The 24490-nt window shown below is 42.5% G+C and overlaps 1 protein-coding gene across 11 annotated transcripts in view; it reads left to right on the forward strand.

The window, feature by feature from the left end:
- The first annotated feature begins 13177 nt into the window (after window positions 1-13177).
- The window catches only part of ncor2 (nuclear receptor corepressor 2), a 199820-nt gene continuing 188507 nt past the window's right edge, over window positions 13178-24490 (forward strand). For 9 of the 11 annotated variants that reach the window (XM_045707170.1, XM_045707179.1, XM_045707178.1 and 6 more), the window contains exon 1: window positions 13178-13391. The gene's annotated coding sequence lies outside the window, so the exon portion shown is untranslated. The remainder of the gene's footprint in view (window positions 13392-24490) is intronic. The other 2 variants (XM_045707180.1, XM_045707181.1) reach the window with 1 other exon arrangement.

Raw genomic sequence — 24490 nt, forward strand, 5'->3', positions numbered from 1 at the left:
GCACTATGGTGGTCTGCTTAAAACATGTTGGTATTACAGACTCGGACAGGGAGAGGTTGAAAATGTCAGTGAAGACACTTGCCAGTTTGTCAGCGCATGCTCGCAGTACACGTCCTGGTAATCCGTCTGGCCCTGCAACCTTGTGAATGTTGACCTGTTTAAAGGTTTTACTCACATCGGCTGCGGAGAGCATGATCACACAGTGCTCTCATGCATGTTTCAGTGTTATTTGCCTCGAAGCGAGCATAGAAGTAGTTAAGCTCGTCTTGTAGGCTCTTGTCACTGGGGAGCTCTTGGCTGTGCTTCCCTTTGTAGTCTGTAATGGTTTGCAAGCCCTGCCACATCCGACGAGCGTCTGAGCTGGTGTAGTTCAATTCGATCTTAGTCCTGTATTGACGCTTTGCCTGTTTGATGGTTCGTCGGAGGGCATAGCAGGATTTCTTATAAGCTTCCGGGTTAGAGTCCTGCTCCTTGAAAGTGGCAGCTCTAGCCTTTAGCTCAGTGCAGATGTTGCCTGTAATCCTTAGCTTCTGGTTGGGGTATGTACGTACAGTCACTGTGGGGAAGACGTCATCGATGCACCTATTGATGAAGACAATGACTGATGTGGTGTACTCCTCAATGCCATCGGAGGAATCGCGGAACATATTCCAGTCTGTGCTAGCAAAACAGTCCTGTAGCTTATTATCTGCTTCCTCTGACCACTTTTTTATTGATCTAGTCACTGGTGCTTCCTGCTTTAATTTTTGCTTGTAAGCAAGAATCAGGAGGATATAATTATGGTCAGATTTGCCAAATGGAGGGCGAGGGAGAGCTTTGAATGCGTCTCTGTGTGTGGAGTAAAGGTGGTCCAGAGTTTTCTTTCCTCTGGTTGCACATTTAACATGCTGATAGAAATGTGGTAAAACAAATTTAAGTTTCCCTCCATTAAAGTCCTTGGCAACTAGGAGCGCCACCTCTGTGTGAACGTTTTCTTGTTTGCTTATGGCGGAATACAGCTCATTCAATGCTGTCTTAGTGCCAGCCTCTGACTGTGGTGGTATGTAAACAGATACGAAAAATACAGATGAAAACTCTCTAATTAGGTAGTGTGGTCTACAGTTTATCATGAGATACTCTACCTCAGGCGAGCAATAGCTCAAGACTTAGATATCGTGCACCAGCTGTTATTTACAAAAATACATAGTCCGCCGCCCCTTGTCTTTCCAGATGTCGCTGTTCTATCCTGCCTGTGCAGCGTATAACCAGCCAGCTGTATGTTCAGCCACGGAGATGTCTCAAGGAAGCATAAGATATTACAGTTTTTAATGTCCCGTTGGTAGTTTAATCTTCCGCCTAGGTCATCTATTTTATTGTCCAAAGATTGCATGTTTGCTAGCAGAGTGGAAGGATGTGGGGGTTTATTCGATCGCTTACGAATTCTCAGAAGGCTGCCTGCCCTCCGGCCCCTTTTTCTCCTCCTCCTCTTCACGCGAATCACGGGGATCTGGGCCTGTTCCCGAGAAAGCAGTATATCGTTCGTGTCAGCCTCGTCAGACTTGTTAAAGGAAAAAAAGGATTCTGCTAGTCTGTGGTGAGTAATCGCAGTCTTGACGTCCAGAAGTTATTTTCGGTCATAAGAGATGGTAGCGGCAACATTATCTACAAAATAAGTAAAAACCGCAAATAAACAAACAAAAAAACACAATCGGTTGGGGGCATGGAATACGTCTGCCTTCTTCTCCTGCCTTCTTCTCCGGTGCAATCTTAATCGGGCTGTTATATCTGAGCCACCTCAAACTGTTGATGGAGGGGGAAGGGAAGGTGAAAGAGAAGGGGAGGAGGAGGACAAGAAGGAGTAGGGGGTGGATGATTTATTTATTCAATAATGCCACATCCAAACAGGCAGGGCTGTGATCATGGTTACACATGCCACAGCCAGACGCCACTGACAGGGGAAGAAAAAGGAGAGAAGGGGAATGGGCTCTGCCTTCCAGTCCCCCGGGACATATAGACCCATAAATACAGTCAATGATCCCAGGGATGACACCCCTGCCCTTTACTGTGGGGCCTGTTCCCTCACATCGCCATAATGACACCCCCCAATGTACATGATACATTACCCGGCTCTGCCTCAGCATGATGCTTCCCATTTTTATGGCAACATTTAACTAGAGACGAGAGCAGAGATATTTGATGTCATATGTATTAACTGGGACTGTGGGAGTCCTTTGGGTATATCATGTATAGTCTACACATGTATGAATGGGTATATTACAGCGAGACAGAGAAATGGGGATGGAGGGAGAGGGAGAGGGAAAGAGAGAGAGAATGACTGACGTGCAGCTAAAACACTCACACACAGGTTCCAGAGAGCTTATAAATCATCTTCTGTTCCTGTACTCTGACATAAAGTACACATGACATTGTTTCAAGCTCTACTTAGGACACCCAAACAAAGCTTTTTAAAAAACGATGTTAGATACTGATCCTGCCTGTCAGTAAATCACGCAGATCATAAAAGTGAAGTGTGATATTTTTGGGAGGGATATTAAAATGTATTGAATGAATGTAATCATGCAGGTGTTACAGAGTGTCACGTCCTGACCAGTGAAAGAGGTCATTTGCCATAGTAGAGTGGTCAGGGCGTGGCAGGGGGGTTTGTTTTGTAGGTATTTTGGTGTTTCTGTTTCTATGTGGGTTTGTTCTAGTCATCATTTTCTATGTGTTGGTTTTCATGTTCGGCCGGGTATGGTTTCCAATCAGAGGCAGGTGTTTTTCGTTGTCTCTGATTGGAAGCCATACTTAGGCAGCCTGTTTTTCCTTTGGGGTTGTGGGTAGTTGTTTTCCGTTTAGTCTTAGTACCTGACGGGACTGTTGTTGGTCGTTTTCTTGTTTTGTTGGTTAAGTGTATTCATTAAAAGATTAAGAATGAGCACTATCCACGCTGCGTCTTGGTCTCCATTTTACGACCCCTGTGACACAGAGATATTATCTGTACACATGCTTATACTTTACTCAGAGTTATGTGTGTGTGTGTGTGTGTGTGTGTGTGTGTGTGTGTGTGTTTGCCATTCGTGAACTAACACTTGACTCCCCCCCATTACAAGCTTTGACTTAGCTGATAGCTACTTTATTGCGGATAAATGTACTTACTCTGACTGAGATATGTGGTTGTCCCACCTAGCTATCTTAAGATGAATGCACTAACTGTAAGTCACTCTGGATAAGAGCATCTGATAAATTACTAAAATGTGTGAGTGTGGTGAGTGAGTGGTTAACCAGTCAACCATTGTGCCTGGTGGTGTATGGCTGACTCTTCTCAAAAGAGCATCATTAATTAGCATGCCATTATCAGAGCTGAATGCTGGCTGACTCAGATTAATGCTGAAAGAAACTGCTTCTAGGCTAAAGGTCATGTCCTCTGTGTTAATGACCCAGCACCTCTGACCCCTGTGAGGAAATGCCTGAGAATGGGGACATTATTGCCAGCATACTGGGCACACATTATTAACATAATAAAAAAAAACAAGTGTCCAAACAAGTGGAGAGAGCGTGCACTGCTCAAAGCAGATATTACAACTCACACAAGCGCGCACACACAAGTGCGCACACACACACACACACACAGTCTTTCCCACTCACTGCTTCTCAGCCTCAAAGTCCTTAAGGATCTTCCAAGGAGGACACATACATTTCTTGGTATTCAACAGAAATGCGCCATGGCTGAAACACTACTTCTATATCATATTTCTCCTGCCCACACACACACCTCTCCTACATCCAAAGAGAATCTCTCCACTTGAATGTGACTCACTAGAGCTCTGGCAGCAAAGGTCTAAATTCCTACTTTGTTACACTCATACGATGACCACTCAGCTTTTTCCATTACTCTGTTTCCTCTTACTGCAGGGTTTCCCAAGCTCGGTCCCGGGGACCCCAAGGTGTGCACGTTTTAGTTTTTTTCCCTAGCACTAACCAGCTGATTCAAATAATCAAAGCTTAATGATGAGTTGATTATTTCAATCAGCTGTGTAGCGCCAGGACAAAAACCAAAACATGGACCTTGGGGTCCCCAGGACTGAGATTGGGAAACACTGTCTTACTGTAAATAGGATATTCAGGCTGTTCTTTGATTGTCTCATACAGGCTTTCTTACACAATCAATCATAAGTTGTTTTTGATTATGGAAACTGAAATAACATCTTCTGATAGCCATAAGGCAGTAGTGTATTTTGTTCCTGTATCCAGTTCAGTTATATGAGGGTTATGGCATCATAATTGTGATCATAATTGTCATATGATATTCTTTAATAACTACTGTATCTATTGTAATGATACATCACTTTATGTATTAATGCTTATCAGTATGATTTATCTGTAGAAATCTCTACAAACACGTCAATTCAGAGACAATTACAAAATCAATACATTATTGTTTTGTCTGTGATAGAAAGATAGGGGTGAAAAGATTAAACCATGATAGAAAATAGTGAATGTTCAGGCAGTGGATTCTTACAAGGCTGCCGCTACAGTACTCTGTATTCTGGCTCAGTGGCTCTACTCTCAGAGTACCCTGTATTCCTGCATCAACATTTCTACAGGAAGCCGACAGGCGCTTGGTTGAGTCTTGTAAGGTGGAGTACTTTGCCTCTCTCTCTAGCAGGGCTGTGTTAGTTGTGACCTTGATGTCAGCAGACACAGACAGAAGCTGCTGAATAGGATATATTCCTCCTCCTTCCGGGACGCCCCAACACGGATGTGTGTGTGTGTGTCCTGAAATTTTACAAAAACAAAGCTGTGTGTGTGTAATGTGTGTGCCGTGTGTGTGCCATGTGTGCATGCTTCCTTTGATGCCAGACATTTCATTTTGACTGAAAGTGAGAGTAAGACTTCTTTCCTCATGTCATTATATTGCTCTTTCATAGATATTAGTTTGGGGTGATTTATTCATAATCAAAACATAGAAGCATAAAATAAATATCATTTTAATTCAGCACTAGTTCAACTATGATATTGCACTGCAACGCTATTTCTATTAATTGATTTGTTCTGAGGCCAGAGAACTTTTAGAGATCACCTGGACCATTACGGAAGTCATGCAGACATTGTGTTTCTGTAGCCAGAAGACCTGTCTGCTCCAGATGTCACACACACACACAAACTTCCACTCATATGAAAAGAGTTCCCCTTAAGATGACGGAGGACGATAAGTATTTTTATGAGCGTGAACTTATTTCTATTACAGCATACGTATTAGATGACTATCATTCACATTCCGTTCACCCAGCTCAATATAACATCGATAGGTTTAGGCTAATACATGATACTAACATTTTCCCTATTCTCATCATGCGGTTGCAACGTAGGTGCACAGGTCGAGATCATTTTTTGTAATCAAGGTGACAGACAGTGACACATTCAATACCGCCTTGCACACTCTTTCCTGCATCTAGCTGATCTAGGTAATCATTAGTCCGACAGTTGCAAACAAGTTGCAAACAAGAGTTTCGACATTCAGGTATGTTTATCCCCATTTCGTTCCGTTTGAAACGTTTTTCAACAGAATCGGCGGAATGAATACACCCCTGATCACACCCAAACACAGTTCACTTTCATAGCATCCACATTCACACAGCATGATCACTTTGCTTGTTGTAATTCCTTCAAGCATCTACATTCATCTCTCACCTTTTCCCTTCGCTTGTGGACTTCAGCTGTCTGTGACCAAGCAAAAAAAACTTTCCAAACCAAACCTTCATATCATAACCACTACACACAGCCTACATCGTTGTCCCCATATTATCTAACATCATAGTCAACAAAGCTAATAGAACTAACGCGTTAGCAAACCCGCTACAATTACGCAGTACAGTGTACAGTCAGCAAGCAGTTTAGCAGCTACACTGGCAGGCCCCGGTGGCAATAAATTATTAAAACCAAAAGCTTTTTAGTGTGGAGCAAGAGCCAGCCTCAGCTTTGTCTTTGGGAGAGAGAGAGGAAGTCCTCCTGTGTCCTTGTTGTGCTAGCAAAGATGGCTAACAGGCTAATCAAACTCTTATCTTCACTGCAGGGCAAATGTAAATTTACATGCCACTTATACACACAGAGATCAGTGTTTGTGGTCTATAATTGACCATGTGGTTCAATAACTGACAAACATCTTCTATCCTGGGTGTGGTGTCTTAGGCCATAAGATGAGCTTGTACCACCATCAGCCACAAATAAAAATTACTGCAGGGCTCAACAAAATCTTAATTGGAAAAAGAGATGCTGTGCTTAAAGAGCTTCACAGTAAAACAATACTTCTTGGACTGATTTCATCCTATGTACTGTAATATATCTTAATGATGTTACATTGCTGAGAAGTGAATGTTTTGGTTTCATCTGTTTGATAGGACTTTATGTTGTTTTATTGTTTGCATTGGCTTTCCTCTATCTATTGAATTCTCTTTCCAAGTGTTACTGCCAAGACTTCCAATCCATTTGAAAACAATAAGATATACTGTATGTTGTACTGTAGGTCCTCTCTTGAACTCAAAGCACCTTCAATGACATCAAAGACGGTGAATTATAGTTTGCGAACTTGGGGTTTTTTTTTGGAAGAGGGATTGGATATTTCAACAATTCATGTTGGACATTAATAGCACAACTGTGATATTGGAATCGCTCCAGAAAAGCTCCACTCTGTTTTGCTCTGGAGGGATCCATGCAAGCTAACAGATGGTTCACTGATTAGAGCTCCAGCAACGCTGCCAATTTCATTACAGGGGTTCAGTTGGACCTGTAACAAATGTGAATATGTCTGTCACACCAACCACTACAGCCACACTGATAAAGAGATTTCAGTTGTATTGAGCCCTGTACAAAATACATGAGAAATTAATTCATAGTGTTAAATAGATATTTTGTCATATCTGTGAATGTTTGTATTTATTCTATCAATCAAAAAAATACACTTCATTGCACTGTGAGTTAATTACAGCAGCGTGCAACATTTATGGCTTTCTAAGCCCTCACCCTCCGATCCAACAGGACCCAGACGTGCGCAATGGGATTGAGATCAGGGCTCTTCGCTGGCCATGGCAGAACACTGACATTTCTGTCTTGCAGGAAATCACGCACAGAACGAGCAGTATGGCTGGTGGCATTGTCATGCTGGAGGATGTCTTCCCGGTAACGCACAGCATTGAGATGCCTGCAATGACAACAAGCTCAGTCCGATGATGCTGTCACACACCGCCCCAGACCATGACGAACCCTCCACCCCCAAATTGATCCCGCTCCAGAGTACTGGCCTCAGTGTAACGCTCATTCCTTCGACGATAAACGCGAATCCGACCATCACCCCTGGTGTGACAAAACTGCGACTCGTCAGTGAAGAGCACTTTTTGCCAATCCTGTCTGGTCTAGCGACGGTGGGTTTGTGCCCATAGGTGACGTTGTTGCCGGTGATGTCTGCTGAGGACCTGCCTTACAACAGGCCTACAAGCCCTCAGTCCAGCCTCTCTCAGCCTATTGCGGACAGTCTGAGCACTGATGGAGGGATTGTGCATTCCTGGTGTAACTCAGGCAGTTGTTGTTGCCATCCTGTACCTGTCCCGCAGGTGTGATGTTCGGATGTACCAATCCTGGGCAGGTGTTGTTACACGTGGTCTGCCACTGCGAGGATGATCAGCTGTCCATCCTGTCTCACTGTAGCGCTGTCTTAGGCGTCTCACAGTACGGACATTGCAATTAATTGGCCAGGCTACATCTGCAGTCCTCATGCCTCCTTGCAGCATGCCTGAGGCACGTTCACGCAGATAATCAGGGACCCTGGGCATCTTTCTTTTTGTGTTTTTCAGAATCAGTAGAAAGGCCTCATTTAGTGTCCTAAGTTTTCATAACTGTGACCTGAATTGCCTACCGTCTGTAAGCTGTTAGTGTCTTAACGACCGTTCCACAGGTGCATGTTCATGAATTGTTTATGGTTCATTGAACAAGAATGGGAAACAGTGTTTAAACCCTTTACAATTAAGATCTGTGAAGTTATTTGGATTTTTATGAGTTATCTTTGAAAAACAGGGTCCTGAAAAAGGGACTTTTCTTTTTTTGCTGAGTTTAGCAAGAGGTAGTAGGCTTTACAATGTTAACTTCTTAAAGTACAAAAATGCACTCTCTCATTCCCTTTCTGTAAAGATGGCGCTGACAGAGAAGTGCAACGTCTTACGAGTGCAGCCCGACAATTTAGTGATATTTTTTTGTGTTCATCTTAACTTTTTTGTACAGGAATTTCATACTATTATATGATTTCCAAGCACTTCTGGACATCAAACTTCAACTGCAACTCAGATGTTCCCTTGTTCATACCGGGTCCCATTCCTTTGTTTCATGGGCTACCAAAATGCAGCAGGCATAGACGCGGTAGACGAGCCGGTCACCTGGTGAAACTGAGACAAAGAGAAAATCGACTGGCACTCCCCTCCATTCTATTGGCAAATGTCCAGTCACTGGAGAATACGATAGATGAGCTTTGTTCGAGAGTCTCCTATCAGAAAGACTTGAAAAGCGGCAATATTATATTACTTGCAGAGACGTGGCTGGATGACTCTGTGTATGTAGAACTCAGGGGTTTCTCCATGCAGCAGCACAATCGGACAAAGGCGGCCTTGGGCAAGTCCAAAGGGGAGGTGTGTGCCTCTTCATAAACAACTTATACGCTACTTCCAGTGTGAAGGAAATCTCGAGCTTTTGCTCACCTGATATAGAATACCTCCTGGTAAGCTGCAGACCCTTTTGTCTACCAAGAAAGTTTTCATCCGTAATTATCACAGCTGTCTACATCCCTCCACAACCCAAAACCACTTTGGCCCACAAACTGTAAAGGGCCATAAACAAACAATAACCGCTCACACAGAGGCAGTGTTTCTGGTGGGCGGAGGCTTTAACACAGGGAGACTTTAAACCGTTATACCTCACTTTTACCAACACATCTCCTTCGCATCTGGGGGCGCTGAAACTCTACCCCACTTATTCTACCCACAGAAATCCATACAAGGCCCTCCCTCGTCCTCCCTTCGGCAAATCTGACCACGACTTTATTCTCCTGCTTACGAGCGTATTCAAACCCCCCCAAAACAAAACAACAACATGGATTATAGGCAATATCTTGGCTGGGCTAAAGGCTAGAGCCATTGTTTACAATGAACGGGACGAGGACATGGATGCACACGCACACACAAGAAAGCCTGCTACAACCTCAGACGAGACATCAAACATCCAAAAGGACAATATAGGAGGAAGGTGGAATTCTATTAATTTCTTTGCCTGTAATCCATGGCTTCTGGTTGGAGTACGTATTTATGGTCACTGTGGGGACAATGTTGTTGATTCACTTAATAATGAAGCCGGTGACTGATGCTGACATCGGATGAATCCTGGAATATATTCCAGTCTGTGCTAGCGGAACAGTCCTGTAGCTTAGCATCCGCTTCATCAAACCACTTCCATATTGAGCGTGTCACTGGTACTTCCTGTTTGAGTTTTTGATTGTAAGCAAGAATCAGGAGGATAGAGTTATGGTCAAATTTGCCAAATGGAAGGGCGAGGGAGAGCTTTGTGTGTGTGTGTCTCTGTGTGTGGAGTAAAGGTGATCTAGAGGTTTTTTTGCCTCTAATTGCACAGGTGATATGTTAGTTGAAATTACTGTAGGTAAAACAAATTTCAGTTTTCCTGTATTAAAGTCACCGGCCACTAGGAGCTCTTCCTCTGGGTGAGTATTTTCTTGTTTGCTTATGTCCCTATACAGCTTGTTGAGTGCGGTCTTAGTGCCAGCATCAGTTTGTGGTGGTAAATAGACAGCTACGAAAAATACAGATGAAAACTATCTTGGTAAATAGTGTGGTCTACATAATGAGGTATTCTAACTCAGGCGAGCAGAACCTTGCGACTTCCTTAATATTATAGATTGCGCACCAGTTGTTGTTAACAAAGAGACACACACCCCCTCCTCTGAGCTTCCCCGACGCAGCCCTTCTGTCCTGCCAACATAAAGAAAAACCAGCAAAATTTGTATGTACCATGTCCTTGTTCAGCCACGACTCGGAGACACATAGGATAATACAGTTTTCCAGATCACATTGATGGGATAGTCTCGAACGGAGCTCATCCAGTTTATTCTCCAGTGATTGCACGTTCGCCAATGGAACGGAGGGTAGAGGCGATTTATTCACTCTCCGGTGTAGTCTCGTCAGGTATCCTACACGTCGACTTCTATAGCGGCGTCTCCTCCTTCTTCGAGTGCCGGGACTTGGGCCTGGTCTGCAATAATCAATATGTCTTTTGCCTCCAACTCATTGAAGTAGAAGTTCTCGTCCAAATGGAGGTTAGTGACAGCTGTTCTGATGTCCAGAAGCTCTTTTCGGTCATAGGAAATGATGGCAGAAACATTATGTAGTAAAAAAGTTAAGGTCAGGCCCAAGTCCCGGCACTCGAAGAAGGAGGAGACGCCGCTATAGAAGTCGACGTGCAGAATACCTGACGAGACTACACCGGAGAGTGAATAAATCGCCCATAAAAGGGCCACCATTCCCTCCGAACAGCGCAGCGTTCAACCCCATAGTCCTTTCCAAGCTCATCACCAAGCTGGGGACCATGGGACTGAACACCTGCGTCCTGGACTTTCTGACGGGTACGCCCCAGGTGGTAAGGGTAGGCAACAACACACCTGCCACGCTGATCCTCAACACCGGGGCGCCTCAGGGGTGCATGCTTATTCCCCTCCTGTACTCCCTTCCCTGTTCACCCACGACTGAGTGGCCAAGCACGACTCCAACATCATCGTTAAGTTTGCTGACGACAACAGTGGTAGGCCTGATCACCGACAATGATGAGACAGCCTATAGGGAGGAGGTCTTATACCCTTATTATTATCTATCCTGATGCCAAGCCACTTTATCCTGACTTCAAGTACATATCTACTTCAAATACCGCATACCCCTGCACAGTGAACTGGTACTTCCTGTATATAGCTCCATTCTTGTGTATTTTATTCCTCTTGTGTTACTATTTTTCTTTTATTATGATTTTTTACTCTGCATTGTTGGAAAGGACTCATAAGCAAGCATTTCACGGAAAAGTCTACACCTGTTGTTTTTGGCGCCTGTGACTAATCCAATTTTATTTGTCTCTGTATGAGGGGAAAGATAATTCTCCCAGAATGCTTGACCTGAGCTCCGTTGTGACTATAATAAATGCCAGGACTGGCAGAATGAATTATGTCTGGGCCTGAAATGTACATCACAGTCCAAGCAAGAACCTGGCATGTAATTATATTGATGCTATATATAGAAGTAGATGCCACAAAGAATCCATCACCTCCATTTAAACATCACATTTAAGCTGAGTCACATTACTTTTTAAGGGACTTCATAACGATATGAGAATATACTTGACATTGCTTCAAATTTGAATTTGTATTGTAGTACATTGGCTTGGCCTTGACAAGATGAGTACAAATAGCCAACTGCTAGTTTTATAGTATTTTTGGAAAACTGACTTCCCAGCCCAAGGAAACCATTATAATACAATTGACAACATTCTCATACATTATTTACTGTATATCAGTATATTTTGATCAGTATAAGTGAGAATGCAGATTTAAACACGGTGATGGATATGTAGAGGGTGAAAATAAAAAGTAGTGCATCAATCATCAAGGTCTCATTCACAACTGTTATGATGCTGCATTATAACACAATAAAATTGAACATAGAAGAAGTACAATACAATGAAATGGCCATCCATTACAGCGGGTGACAGTTTGACAGGAGGTGGTTTGATATCAAAGCTGATCTTCCACGAAGGGGGGCTCAATTAACCTAGTAAACTCCAGTTGCCAGTTTCTCTACTGAGAGCCTCTCTGCTCAAAGCTTTCATTCATCTGACATTTCAACCTCCCTTTCTTTTCCCAGGTATTTTCAGTTGTTTATCATTTATTTGATTTGCTTAATGACTGTTTTCGGTGCATCTATTAACGGAGAAGCTTTGAAATTCATATTTCTAGTCGGTGGAGCTGGTGGAGTCATATTGAGAGAAGGTGCTTTTATCTTGAAATGTAACCACTACTCACAGTAGTTTTTACTTTACTTTTCTGAAAATAAAACAGTAAAAATAAATTGGCTCCCTCCAAGGCAGGTTGTAAATGATTACTGTAGTCTCTATTATTTGTGCCGCTGCTGTAATAAACAAGTATAACAATAACAATAAACAGGTTTCATTCGATTGTGCCTTTTAATGCACCTCTTTGCTATTTATTATGCAATATGTAGTGTATATTACATTCATCAGAAAGGGTAAAATAAGTATGATACTGAAAACCATTGACAGCCTTTAAGACTTTGTCTAAACACAAGGTTAACACTGCGGGGCGGGGGATTGCTGCTCCTGATGAAGCACAGCTGTGGACATCAAAGCTGGTAACTGAAAACACTTTGTACTTTATCATTGAGCTGACTAATTGGGCATTGCAAAGATGGAGATAGATTAGTGAGACATACTGCCAGTGTCCAGAAAGCCCAGCTGAAGTAAACAGAGCTCTTTCCTGCTCTGTGATGGGTCGATGGAGAGATGTAGGTTATGGTGGTTGTTAGACAGGGTCTCCCAAATCACAGCGCAGAAAGAAAAACACAGGAAAGAACTGTATGTTTAAACTGTATGACATCATTCAAATCTGAGAATGGAAATGGGACAATTTATTAAAGTAGGCTATGCCAAATCTAGGATTAAGAGGTGAATAATATTTTCTGGGATTTGGTTTTTAAGGGTCAAACTCACTCTCTTGCTGAGAGATTCTCTAAAATCTAAAGTTCCTCAATTGTAATTTATGTGTGTATTTTCTGTTAGATGTTTAGAAGGAGACTATGTGGTGATTCAGGGGCAGAGCAGGTCCAGATGATCCAGAGGAGAACGGTTTCTGATCATTAACAGGGCACTGGCCTTCACTACATCATCTGCTTAACAGCATGGGATGCTGTGATCTCCCAAATACTATTTTTCAATGTTAGTCACAGTATTCACAGCTTGTTCCCGGTCTGGGCATCAAACAGCACAGATGTAGAGGTACACTCGAGAAACACTAAATATGGAAAACGCTTACTTGGCTGATTGAATGAGTGGGCTTGAGGGAGAGGAAAGAGCAAGAGAGCGCGAGAACATGCGACCTATCGAAAGAGCTGAATCAAGAGAGGCGTTTCGGCACCATTCTCCGGGAGAGTAGACGCGACATTTGCCGCAAGTAATGTTAGAAAGGAGTGGAGTAAATGAGAACGAAAACTCTTATTTCGTGTGGATTATTTCTGGAAAAACAACGCCCTACCAAAACGGAAACTAGTACAACATTAGAAACAACATACAAAGACTGGAATAATAAGGTAAGATAACACTCATCACGGTATTTGTTAGCTAGCTATCACCCGTACTGGTGCTAAAGTTGACACGCTACAGCTAGCTACCGTCCAGTATCATTTGTTAGGATAGATTCGAGTCAGTTAGCTAACACAGCGCTAAACAGTGCTAGCTAACAGCTAACTAGCTAGCTGACGTTATCATACAAATAATGTTAGCTGGCTAGTTAATTGGCATAAATAATTCGATTTACTGTATTGTATAGCGAGCCTTTTCGCGATAACTTGGTTGATCTAACTTGATGACTTGCTACACCTTGTCATAAGACAGCAAACCATTAACGTTAGCTACCTAGACTAGTTAGTTAGTTAGCAAGCTAACTGGTAAGTGTTAATCACCAACCAGGCATCTCCTAAAACGCACGTGTCTTCGTAATATATTTTATCCATTTGGCTAACTATATAGTGGGCAATGGCCAGACTTAATCAGTTAGCTAGCTAGCAACGCCTAGTATGCTAGACATTCATTGATTTGTGTCATAAGCATGTCAACACTGCGCTCTTGATACACGTTGGTTGTTGTTGACGTGGGGGATCCTCTTAGTCTGATTAGTCAGGCTGTAATGTACAATTAATTGGTATAACTAACGTTACAGCCTGAGAATCGTGTAAATGTTCCTTACAATCCAGAATGTTGAATAGAATGACATGTAAACGTACTCTACCGGTTGTCTGTGCGGTTTGTCCTTATGCACGACATTTGAGACAAAATATCCAAGGGAAAGTATTGTTTACCTGACTTAGAGAGCTGGGGTATGTATATTGTTTGTTTCAGCCCCGATGTAAAATTTGTTTAATGTTGGATATTTGAATTTCAATATATAACAAATTTTATAAAAAGAAAAAGAGGTGTGGTGTTCTCCATCCTCCCCTGATTCCGAATGTAAATTTTTCATAGCCTCTACGAATCCGAGAGTGAAAGGGTATGTTCCTAAATTCACTATGGCTATCTACTCTGATTTCAGAGCTCTCTCGTCTGAGTGTGCCAGAGCACAGAATAACTGATGCTTTTACAAATCCGTAACACCTGTTGAATATGACTGGTGTCAGTAAACGTTGCAATTTTTTTTTATACAATTGTGGCAAGCAGCACAGTTACAGTCACCAACGCTCTGCTAGGGTGGGTAAAATGGTCAGTGTGGTGTTCTCTCATTTGTGTCTGAAAGTAGCTAGCCAGTTAGCATGGGTTTCTTGACTGCCGTTGTGAGGTCAGAACGCTCTACCCTACTCCCCGCAGGAGTGTCCAGTGTAGAGGTCGACCGATTATGATTTTTCAACGCCGATACCGATTATTGGAGGACCAAAAACGCCGATACCGATTATTCACAGATTTGTATTTATTTCTTTATTTAGAATAATGACAATTACAACAATACTGAATGAACACTTATTTTAACTTAATATAATACATAAAGAAAATAAATGTAGCCTCAAATAAATAATGAAACCTGTTCAACTTGGTTTAAACAATGCAAAAACAAAGTGTTGGAGAAGAAAGTAAAAGTGCAGTATGTGCCATGTAAGAAAGCTAACGTTTAAGTGCCTTGCTCAGAACATGGGAACATATGAAAGCTGGTGGCTCCTTTTAACATGTGTCTTCAATATTCCCAGGTAAGAAGTTTTAGGTTGTAGTTATTATAGGAATTATAGTACTATTTATCTCTATACGATTTGTATTTCATATACCTTTGACTATTGGATGTTCTTATAGGCACTTTAGTATTGCCAGTGTAACAGTATAGCTTCCGTCCCTCTCCTCGCTCCTACCTGGGCTCGAACCAGGAACACATCGACAACAGCCACCCTCGAAGCAGCGTTACCCATGCAGAGCAAGGGGAACAACTACTCCAAGTCTCAGAGCGAGTGACGTTTGAAACGCTATTAGCGTGCACCCGGCTAACTAGCTAGGCTGGTGTAACCAATGTGAAATGGCTAATCTTGGGAGTTGACAGGCTTGAAGTCATAAACAGTGCAATGCATTGCGACGAGCTGCACGAAAGTGCTGTTTGAATGAATGCTTACGAGCCTGTTGGTGCCTACCACCGCTCAGTCAGACTGCTCTATCAAATCATAGACTTAATTATAATATAATAAACACACAGAAATACGAGCCTTAGGTGATTAATATGGTCAAATCCGGAAACTATCATCTCGAAAACAAAATATTTATTTTTTCAGTGAAATACGGAACCGTTCCATATTTTATCTAACGGGTGACATCCCCAAGTCTAAATATTCCTGTTACATTGCACAACCTTCAATGGTATGTCATAATTACGTAAAATTATGGCAAATTAGTTCGCAACGAGCCAGGCAATGAACACGAGCAGTGACACAATTTCATGTTAGCAGGCAATATTAACTAAATATGCAGGTTTAAAAATATATACTTGTGTATTGATTTTAAAGAAAGGCATTGATGTTTATGGTTAGGTACATTGGTGCAAAGACTGCTTTTTTCGCAAATGCGCTTGTTAAATCATCACCCGTTTGTCGAAGTAGGCTGTGATTCGATGATAAATTAACAGGCACCGCATCGATTATATGCAACGCAGGACATGTTAGATAAACTAGTAATATCATCAACCATGTGTAGTAAACTAGTGATTATGTTAAGATTGATAGTTTTTATAAGATAAGTTTAATGCTAGCTAGCAACTTACCTTGGCTTCTTGCTGCCCTCGCGTAACAGGTAGTCAGCCTGCCATGCAGCCTCCTCGTGGAGTGCAATGTAAGGCAGGTGGTTAGAGCGTTGGACTAGTAACCAGAAGGTTGCAAAAACGAATCCCCCCTGAACAAGGCAGCCAACAGCCAATGGCATCGCACGGCGCGGCGCGAAATACAAAACCAACTAAAATACCACAATTCAATTTTCTCAAACAATCAACTATTTTACACCATTTTAAAGATAAGATTCTCGTTAATCTAACCACATTGTCCGATTTCAAAAAGGCTTTACAGCGAAAGCAAAACATTAGATTATGTTAGGAGAGTACCCAGCCAGAAATAATCAGACACCCATTTTTCAAGCTAGCATATAATGTCACAAAAACCAAAACCACAGCTAAATGCAGCACTAACCTTTGATCTTCATCGGATGACACTCCTAGGACATTGTTATACAATACATGCATGTTTTGTTCAATCAAGTTCATATTTATATCAAAAACCAGCTTTTTACATTAGCATGTGACGTTCAGAACTAGCATACCCACCGAAAACTTCCGGTGAATTTACTAAATTACTCAAGATAAACGTTCACAAAAAACATAACAATTATTGTAAGAATTATAGATACAGAACTCCTTTATGCAATCGCGGTGTCCGATTTTAAAATAGCTTTTCGGTGAAAGCACATTTTGCAATATTCTGAGTAGATAGCCCGGCCATCACAGGCTAGCTATTTTGACACCCACCAAGTTTGGCACTCACCAAACTCAGATTTACTATAAGAAAAATTGGATTACCTTTGCTGTTCTTCATCAGAATGCACTCCCAGGACTTCTACTTTACACCCAATGTTGTTTTGGTTCCAAATAATCCATAGTTATATCCAAATAGCGGCGTTTTGTTCTTGCGTTCAAGACACTATCCGAAGGGTGACGCGCCGGCGCGTATCGTGACTAAATTTTTCAAAATATTCCGTTACCGTACTTCGAAGCATGTCAAACGCTGTTTAAAATCAATTTTTATGCGATTTTTCTCATAAAATAGCGATAATATTCCGACCGGGAGACGTTGTTTTCGTTCAAAGACTGAAAGAAGAAAATGGTGTCTTCACGTGCACGCGCGGACCCGTGTCATTGTTCTCAGATCGACCACTATCCAAATGCGCTACTGTTTTTCAGCCAGGGACTGCAGAGTCATCATTCCCCGTTCTGGCGCCTTCTGAGAGCCTATGGGAGCCTTAGAAAATGTCACGTTGCAGCAGAGATCCTCTGTTTTCGATAAAGAGGCTATAGAAGGCCAAGAAATGGTCAGAGAGGGCACTTCCTGTATAGAATCTTCTCAGGTTTTGGCCTGCCATATGAGTTCTGTTATATTCACAGACACCATTCAAACAGTTTTAGAAACGTTAGGGTGTTTTCTATCCAAATCAAACAATTATATGCATATTCTAGTTTCTGGGCAGGAATAATAACCAGATTAAATCGGGTACGTTTTTTATCCGGCCGTGAAAATACTGCCCCCTATCCTAAACAGGTTAACAGTGACTTCTTTCAGACTGATATCCATGGAGTAACCACCGTGATGTTTAGACAACACTTTTCATTGTCATAGCTATTGACGAGAGAATCGAATATCCGATATAACATTTACTTTACCTAGGTGCAAAACAAACATTATAAACTGGGTGGTTCGAGCACTGAGTGCTGATTGGCTGACAGCCGTGGTATATCAGACCGTATACCACGGGTATGACAAAACATTTATTTTTCTGCTCTAATTACGTTGGTAACCAGTTTATAATAGCAATAAGGCACCTCGGAGGTTTGTGGTGTATGCCTAAGAACAGCCCTTTGCCGTGGTATATTGGCCATATACCACACCTCCTTGTGCCTTATTGCTTAAATATCCCTACCCGCTCTCTAAAAAGTCAGCTAAACAATACTTTCCTGTGGATATTTTGTCTCATATTTCAAGCAGCAGAAGGACAAACCGCACAGACAACTTGGTAGAGTACATTTTAAGTATTATTTTAGTCAACATTCTGGCTTGTAAGGAACATTTACACAATTTTGCTGATTTGGAGTGCTTTTATAAGAAACAAACAGCTTTGTTGGCATATTATACAAAATGTATAAGCACAGATGAAAGGTTAGCTAACTATAGAACATGTTCTGGTTTGCCTGCAAATTACTTGCTTGCCTACGTTTCTATGACATGTCTGAAAGTTGGGACAGAAGTGAAAGTTGTGCTGGACAGAGAAATTCATGAAGAAATGAACAAAGGCATATCTCATGTCATGATAGTGCAAGGGCAGTTTCTTAACCATAAACATTACTCATCTCAGTCAACCTGCAAATCTCTACTATGGCATACTACTACTAGCTATCATGGTCAGAAAATAACTGACTCTCTGTAAATCTCTCTGTAGGATAATTTATGGAATAGCAATTATTACACAATGTATTCTGAAATCATAATGCAGAGCAAACTCATATTTTAGCATTAAAAGGGTTACTGACATTCATTTATAAGGGCTCTATCAGAGGCCTACATATGAGCCTATTTTACAGTTAGCTCTACATATCTGACCACATCTTGATTGGTTAATATAAACAGAGTGAAATTGCACTGTCAGCATAATTTGAGGGAGCATGAAATTGGGCTAAGATGTTTATTTCTTTATTGGCCCTTTGAGGCTCAGACCATAGTTAATAAGGTCAAGTGCATGCTTTCTGTTGTGGTATTAAATGCCAGAGCCCAGGCCAAGTGTTTAATTACAATAAAAGGCCTGAGGGAAATTAGCTCCAAATGCCATTCAGAGTATATTTGAATAATATGAAATGCTGGTAGTGGTTATTGAACAAGGTCAAGCCACTCTGATGTGCATTTTGAGTAAAATAAATAGTCTAGATAAATAATATTGTTGTGGAATCGTCTTACAATCGAATATCACATTCTGATTACTGCAAGAGTGCCTAGAGCAGGGCTTGCCAACCCTGTTCCTGGAGAGCTACCCTCTTGTAGGTTTTCACTCCAACCCTGTTCCTGGAGGGCGCCGACAAAGATGGCCGCCTCGCTTCGCGTTCCTAGGAAACTATGCAGTATTTAGCTTTTTTATGTGTTATTTCTTACATTGTTACCCCAGGTAATCTTAGGTTTTACTACATACAGTCGGGAGGAACTATTGGATATAAGAGCAACGTCAACTCACCAACATTACGACCAGAAATACGACTTTCCCGAAGCGGATCCTCTGTTTGGCCCACCACCCAGGACAATGGATCGGATCCCAGCCGGCGACCCAAAACAACGGTGCCGCAGAAGAAGGGGCAGACGGAGTGGTCTTCTGGTCAGGCTCCGTAGACGGGCACATCGCGCACCACTCCCGAGCATACTACTCGCTAATGTCCAGTCTCTTGACAAGAAGGTAGACGAAATCCGAGCAAGCGTAGCATTCCAGAGAGACATCCGAAACTGTAACGTTCTTTGTTTCACGGAAACATGGCTCACTCAAGACACGCTATCTGAGTCGGTACAGCCACCTGGTTTCTTCACGCATCGCGCCGACAGAAACAAGCATCTCTCTGGTAAGAAGTAGAGCGGGGGTGTATGCCTTATGATTAACGAGACGTGGTGTGATCATAACAACATACAGGAACTCAAGTAATTTTGTTCACCTGACTTAGAATTCCTCACAATCAAATGCCGACCGCATTATCTACCAAGAGAATTCTCTCCGATTATAATCACAGCCGTGTATATCCCCCCCCAAGCAGACACATCAACGGCCCTGAAAGAACTTCATTGGACTCTATGTAAACTGGAAACCACATATCCTGAGGCTGCATTTATTGTAGCTGGGGATTTTAACAAGGCTAATCTGAAAACAAGGCTCCCCAAATTCTATCAGCATATCGGTTGTGCTACCAAGGCGGGCAAAACCCTAGACCACTGTTATTCTAACTTACGCGACGCATATAAGGCCCTCCCCCGCCCTCCCTTTGGAAAAGCTGACCACGACTCCATTTTGTTCCTCCCAGCCTATAGACAGAAGCTAAAACAGGAAGCTCCCGCCCTCAGGTCTGTTCAACGCTGGTCCGACCAATCGGATTCCACGCTTCAAGATTGCTTCGATCACGTGGACTGGGATATTGTTCTGCATTGCTGCGAACAACAACATTGACGAATACGCTGACTCGGTGTGTGAGTTTATTAGCAAGTGCCTCGGTGATGTCGTACCAACAGCGTCTATTAAAACATTCCCCAACCAGAAACCGTGGATTGATGGCAGCATTCGCACAAAACTGAACGCGCGAACCACTGCTTTTAATCAGGGCAAAGTGACTGGAAACATGACCGAATATAAACAGTGTAGCTATTCCCTCCGCAAGGCAATCAAACAAGCTAAGCGTCAGTACTTCCTGACGGGCCGCCCCCAGGTGGTGAGGGTAGGTAACAACATCTCCAGCCCGCTGATCCTCAACACTGGGTCCCCACAAGGGTGCGTTCTCAGCCCTCTTCTGTACTCCCTGTTCACCCACGACTGCGTGGCCATGCACGCATCCAACTCAATCACCAAGTTTGCAGACGACACTACAGTGGTAGGCTTGATTACCAACAACGACGAGACGGCTTACAGGGAGGAGGTGAGGGCCCTCGGAGAGTGGTGTCAGGAAAATAACCTCACACTCAATGTCAACAAAACAAAAGAGATGATCGTGGACTTCAGGAAACAGCAGAGGGAGCAGCCCCCTATCTACATTAACGGGACAGTAGTGGAGAGGGTGGAGGGTTTTAAGTTCCTCGGCGTACATATCACGGACAAACTGAAATGGTCCACCCACACAGACAGCATGGTGAAGAAGGCGCAGCAGAAGGACAACAAATTGTCAGACAGGGCACTTCCCATATAGAATCTTCTCAGGTTTTGGCGTGCCATATGAGTTCTGTTATACTCAGACACCATTCAAACAGTTTTAGAAACTTTAGGGTGTTTTCTATCCAAATCTACCAATTATATGCATATTCTAGGCAGGAGTAATAACCAGATTAAATCGGATACGTTTTTTATCCGGCCGTGAAAATACTGCCCCCTATCCCAAACAGGTTAATGGGGGGGGACAATTGAATCAATTTTAGAACAAGGTTGCAACAACAAAATGTGGAAAAAGTTAAGTGGTCTGAATACTTTCCAAATGCGCTGTAGGTACTTTTGATACTATTATAAGTAAAACTGTTTTGTACTAGAATGTTCCTTTTGGTACTGAAATGTGTCTCACGACATCTGCTGATCGAGAGAGGATCAAGTTTATTAGCACAGCTGCTGTCCCCTTAGTGCTAGAGCACCGTCCCTGCACCACCTACTCATTGCTAGCTCTAGCCCAGTGGTCACCAACCTTTTCTGTGTCAAGATCACTTTCGTAGACAAAAAGCAAGCTGAGATCTACCACACAGACTTTTATTGTAAACATGAGTTTAAAATGATACGTTAACCTAATAAAAACAGTTCTGTAGGAATGAGGCCTTATTAGTGCTGATCCCATTTAGTCGACTGGTCAATTGTTTGGTCGATAGACTGTTGGTCAACCTGAGATTTCTTTAGCTGAGTAACAAAAAATAAAATACAAAAATATCATGGTGTACAACACAGACACCTGTATGATTCTGGCCTATCTGAGTGCACTGATCCATTGTGGAGGCCGTGGGGATGGCACAGTCCGTCAGTCTAAGATGTGCTACCGAAATTGTATATGGTTATATTACTTAAGAACAATGGTGCAACACTAATAAAAATTATGTTAATTTATAACAAATGCACTTTCTCCCGTGTTGGATAGCGGTCGCTGTCCATGGTTCTGAAACACATCAGTGCGCTGTTGAATTGGCGCCTTGACCTAGACCATGTTGCATAATAGCTAAGTTAACCAGCGTATTGGTGTTGAGAACAATGTGGCGGAGGCAGCAACATGAATGAGGAGATGAGAAAACATCCCTTTCCTTGTTGTCTAAGAAAAATGAGAAAGGAAACCTCAGTTTAATTAGGTCTATAGTCAATCAGAAAACCAGTCAGTATCTGGTGTGACCACCATTTGCCTCATGCAGCGCAACACATCTCCTTCGCATAGAGTTGATCAGGCTGTTGATTGTGGTCCGTGGAATGTTGTCCCCCTGGATATTGGCGGGAACTGGAACACGCTGTCGATCGAGAACAATACTAAACATGCTCAATGGGTGACATGTCTGGTGAGTATGCAGGCCATGGAAGAACTGGGATCTTTGCAGCTTCCAGGAATTGTGTACAGATCCTTGCGACATGGGGATGTGCATTATCATGCTGAAACATGAGATGATGGTGGCGGATGAATAGCACGACAATAGGCTTCCGGATCAAATCATGGTATCTCTGTGCATTCAAATCGCCATTGATAAAATGCAACTGTGTTCCTTGTCCGTATCTTATGCCTGCCCATACCATAGCCCCATCCCCACCATTGGGCACTCTGTTCACGTTGACATCAGCAAACTGCCTGCCCACACAACGCCAAACATGCTGTCTGTCATCTGCCCGGTACATTTAGAACTGGGTTTCATCTGTGAAGAGCACACATCTCCAGTGTGCCAGTGGCCATCGGAGGTAAGCATTTGCCCAGTGAAGTCGGTTACGACACCGAGCTGCAGTCTGGTCAAGACTCTGGTGAGGACGATGAGCATGCAGATTAGTTTCCCTGAGCCGGTTTCTGACAGTTTGTGCGGAAATTCTCCAGTTGTGCAAACCCACAGTTTCATCATGTGGCTGGTCTAAGACCATTCCGCAGGTGAATAAGCTGGATGTGGAGGTTCCAGGCTGGCGTGGTTACACATCATCTGTGGTTGTGTGGCCGGTTGGACATACTGCCAAATTCTCTAAAACTACGTTGGAGGCGGCTTATAGTAGAGAAATGAAGATGACATTTTCTGGCAACAGCTCTGGTGGACATTCCTGCAGTCAGCATGCCAATTGCGGCTTTGTGTTGTGTGACACAACTGCACATTTTATACTGGCCTTTTATTCTCCCCAGCACAAGGTGCACCTGTGTAATGATCATGCTTCTTAATCAGCTTCTTGATATGCCACATCTGTCAGGTGGATGGATAATCTTGGCAAAGGAGAAATGCTCTAACAGGGATGTAAAGAAATTTGTGCACAAAATGACAGAAATAAGGTGTTTGTGCGTGTGGAGAATTTCTAGGATATTTTATCTCAGCTCATGAAACATGGGACCAACACTTTACATGTTGTGTTTATACATTTGCCCAGTGTAGTTAGCTGGCTAGCTAATAAATCTATTGAGTAAGAGCAAACATAGCTAGCTAATACTGATACCAGTGCTGGTGTAGGCCTAAATCAGCATGTTGTTTGTGAAACAGAATCTTCTAAATCAGAGAGGAATAGGCAAAGCATGAATATGTTAGCTACATGAAGTAAGAGAACATTTAATTTAGCCAATATCGTGCAGCCCTACGTGGCAGTCTGGAAATGATCTAAAGCCGGGATCAACTTTTGGTTGAAGTTTGTTTCATACTGTGTAATCAATCAGAATGGAGAATGCCATCCTAAGGTCATGCACAACTCATAAAGGAAATGTAGAACTTTCATTTTTCAAAAACATTAAATACCATCATACCGTCACAAATGTGAAAAATATTGTGTTATGCTACTTTGGCCATATCGGCCAGCCCTACTTGGAACATCTAACCCTGGCAATTTAACTGATAAACTCATGGGTACACTTGCAATGTCAGCCTGGTATTGCAATGCAATAATTTCCATGGTAATGTAGGATGCATTTTTTTATATATATATTTTTTCCCTACTGTTATTACTGAGACCACGGTCATTTGGCTTTCCAATTACTGTCATACAACATTCCATGACCATCCACAGCCCTACATGTGAGGAGATATCTCCTCTCTTGTCTAACAGGGTAATGGGGGCAGAGATTATCCGGTGCTCAGTGTCGGGCCCGAGGGAGACAGTGGCAAACAGTTTTATTACTAGTTCCAGTATTGCTAGCATTATGCAACAGAAGGCCGTTCTGAAACTAGATGAGGGGATAGTTGGCATACAATTCCGTTGTCCACTTTGGAAGGGTAGGAAATCTTCAGATAAATGTGTGATACCTTTTGGGAACAAACTGCAACTCCTCATCAAAAATCACATTATTTATTGCCATAGGAAAAAAAAATCGGACTTTTAGATGTCAATTCACAATTCCTCAGTTTGCATAGGCCTATTTTGAATACCGGCTTGACCATTTCCATAAGTGTCACCACAAGCGATAAACCAGAGCACCACTGGAATGTACAGTACCTTATGACAAGAGCTGTTGTGGCCTGCTTTTGAAATGGGCATATTC

The sequence above is a fragment of the Salmo salar genome, chromosome ssa24 (genome assembly GCF_905237065.1).
Source record: "Salmo salar chromosome ssa24, Ssal_v3.1, whole genome shotgun sequence".
Classification (NCBI taxonomy): Eukaryota; Metazoa; Chordata; class Actinopteri; order Salmoniformes; family Salmonidae; genus Salmo; species Salmo salar.